The sequence below is a fragment of the Rattus norvegicus genome, chromosome 11, assembly GCF_036323735.1.
Source record: "Rattus norvegicus strain BN/NHsdMcwi chromosome 11, GRCr8, whole genome shotgun sequence".
Lineage (NCBI taxonomy): Eukaryota > Metazoa > Chordata > Mammalia > Rodentia > Muridae > Rattus > Rattus norvegicus.
The window spans coordinates 65,593,674-65,596,966 of record NC_086029.1 but is presented as its reverse complement, the minus strand read 5'-3'; the positions used below and the strand labels follow the sequence as shown (position 1 = coordinate 65,596,966).

The 3,293-nt window shown below is 43.3% G+C and overlaps 1 long non-coding RNA gene across 1 annotated transcript; it reads left to right on the top strand.

Annotated features, from left to right (window-relative positions):
• The first annotated feature begins 328 nt into the window (after nucleotides 1-328).
• Nucleotides 329-2,740, top strand: LOC134480996 (uncharacterized). The gene is made up of 2 exons (XR_010056135.1): nucleotides 329-1,799; nucleotides 2,208-2,740. It is a non-coding gene; the product is annotated as an uncharacterized LOC134480996 (long non-coding RNA).
• Nucleotides 2,741-3,293: the final 553 nt, after the last annotated feature.

Genomic DNA, 3,293 nt, shown 5'->3' with positions numbered 1-3,293 from the left:
ACTGAAATTAAGCAAGCAGTTCTATAAGCTTCACTACCCATTTTACAGTGCTCTGTTTGGAATTTTTCCTTGTGTGAATTGGGAAGAGTTGTGCATATTTATTAGAAGACTTTGCTGTTTAAAGATCTTAGTCTATCATCTCAGGATAGCTCCCCTGAGCTCAGTGCAAAGTGAAGGACTCCCTTTCTCAGCAGGGCTTCCTCCTCTCTGCCTTACCTGGGGAGCCCTCCCCCCATATTGTGCCTGAGGAATGTCACTTAATCCTTGGCCAAATTACTGGTTTAACTTCCTGGAACGCATTTCCAAGCAAATTCGTTTTCCCGAGTACCTTAAGCCTCAGCCAAAGAAAAATTATGAAGAACCACAGTATGAAGAATTCCTTCCCACTCTCCAAATCCTTGTTCACACCGAATAAGGAGCACAAACTGTTAGGTTAACTATTGCCTAAGAGAGCTGTTTTCTGAAAGTGCTATATAACACTGAAATCTTCAGAAAAGACACAGCCCCCCCTCCCCGCCCCGCCCCCACTTGCCTCTGCATTCGAAGCCAGACAGGGATCCTGCTGACCCACTTATTCCAGACTTCTGGTTCTATCCTTTCCCACAGGTGTGCGTCTGGCCCCAGACACAACAAGGGAAGAAGAGGACCCCGGAGCTGAGCTCCACTCTGTCCTCCCTGCCAGGTATGTAACATCGCCTGGACACACCAAGAGAAGAAGTGGAAAGCGGAACCACACATGCATAAGGTGCAGAAAGTTTCTTGACTAGTTTAAGAAGGAGCCAAATGGCACAGAAAGCGGGTGACCTCGGTAAGTCATAATGAGTTGTGATAATGAAGAGAGGCCAGGGAAGAAATGAAAATGCTTGCTAAGCAGGTACTTTACTACTGTTTTAAGTTTTGTTTCCTATGCATAGGAGTTTCCCCTGCTTGCGTGTCAAGGTACCACCACTTGTGTGCCTGGTATGTCTAGAGTGACAGTCCGTTGGGAGCTGCCATGTGAGTGCTGAGAATTGAACCCCCCTCTCCCTCCCGGAAGAGCAACAAGTAATATTATACTCTGAGCATTTCTGTAGTCCTGAATGCGCACAGATAATAGGTACAAGAAAATAAGGAAAGAATATAAAGAAAAGTATTGCCTTGGATGACTAACAAGAAAGACTAGTACTTCAGACAGGCAAAAAAAATGTGAAAAAAAAAACTCATCAAGGTCACAATGAATCAAACTGGGAGGCTGTGAAACAGCAGAGATTAGGAATAAGGATCCCCAGAGAAGCAGTTGCTGCGAGCAGAGCACAGGAAGCTGCTACTCCGTGCCTTGAGCGCCACCTTGCAGACACTATAAAAATGAAGCCTTAAAATCCTCACCGGCGCCTGCTCTGCATTGAATATTTGGCTGCTCTCATCATCATCTGGCTCCGCCCATCTCATCTTTGCTAATTTCCCGGTCCCAGGACAGGTTTCCTTATAGTTCTGATGAGGTAAAATTGTAGCTGAAAACAAATGCTTTCTTTACAAATCAAGGTGACTTCGTAAGAGCTAATGTGGGCGTGCACTTTTCTGGGAGGACGTTTCATTTTTTTTTTAAAATTACTATTATAAAAGGGTAAGATGCTGATGTGGGAAATGCATGATCCAAGAGTATTAACAAGGAACATCAGACTGCAAAACTGGAAATGAAGTCAATGCTCATGGGTAGCTGCTCCATTACCAATCCTGCAGCTAGACCGAGAGGTCACTTGTAATTCACTGGACAGTCCAGCTCTGAAAGGGAAATGTAGATCATCACACCATTCAACAAGGTAGATACTAATTGTATGCAAATATATATTTTGACATATACACTAATTCTTAATTTATGTCATATATTGAAGGCTTATATGTGCCTTCCTATATAAAATAAATAACTTTCATATATGAATTATATCTAATATGTAACTATATATAAATTATGTATACATACATAGAATACATTTCACAATTGAAATAAACATTCAATAGGCACCGTGAGTCCTCCTGGAGCCAGTGGTCTCTAGCTCAGATATCTTTTACTCCTCTTTCTCTCCTTCCTCCTTCCTTCCTTCCTTCCTTCCTTCCTTCTTTCCTTCCTTCCTTCCTTCCTTCTGAGTCAGTGTCTTATTTAGTGAGGCTGGTTTCAAGTTCACAGAATACCAAGAATGACTTTAAACTTCTCATTCTCCTGTTTCAAGGTCCATGCCAGCACATCACACCTGGTCTATGTGCTACTTCGTATCCATTTATGGTTGAAAAGGATGCTACCCGTCCTGCTCTATTGCCAGCTCTTCACAGTCAATGACTCTTTGGAGTGAAGCTTGTGGACCAGCACAATTGACCCTCACCAAAAGTTGTCTGGACCCCATCCATTTAGTTTGTTTTGAACTCAATTCCAGCCGAATACAGAAGGATTAGGAAGCAAGGTCAACGTGACAAGGTCTAGAATTATCTGAAGGAGTCTCAGTTGGAAGATTACTTCAATCAGATCGACCTACAGGCATGTTTGGGGGACTTTTTTTTAAATTGCTAATTAAGAGAGTACACTGCTGTGGGCAATACGGCCCCTAACCGGGGGCCTGGGTTATATAAGAAAACTAGCTTAGCAGAAGGTAAGGAACAGACCAGTAAGCAGTTTGCCTCCCGGTTCCTGCCTCTGTTACTGCTTGAATTCCTGCCCTGACTTGCTTCAGTGATGGACCATGGCCTGGAAGATGAAATAAAGACTTGCCTCTCCAAGCCGATTCTGGTCATGGTGTTTATTGCAGCCACAGAAAGCTAAGTGGGACGCGATGTAAGTGAAGAGCGGACTAAGAGAAGCAGTTCCCAGGGCTCTCTTTGGTCTGTGTGGTTACAATCCTTCACTGAGCTGCGGTGTGACCAGGCAGAGGTGAAGGTGATGATCGTATGCAGGGCTTCATACACATTTAATGAAGAAATGAAGAAGTGATCTGTACTGTCAGCGGGAAAGAGTGAGGAGCAATGATACACATTAAGTTGCAATAGATAAAGTTGGTGATTGTGTAATAATTTTTAATGGAACCATTTTTATGATTTAGTAACATGGGACATGTTAATCTTAGAAATCTGAAGGACATTGAGGAAAAAAAGGCAGCAGCAGTGAAGAATTCCATTTTTGCTTTTTTTTTTCCTCTTCTGTTCTGCACCCTTTGCCTGGGCTGATTTCCAGCTGAGGCAGTGACCAGCCTGTGGCCTTCAGTCACAGCATCTGCTAAAGCCAGTGCTGATGATGTTTCATGACCCCATAGACACAATTGGAGCAG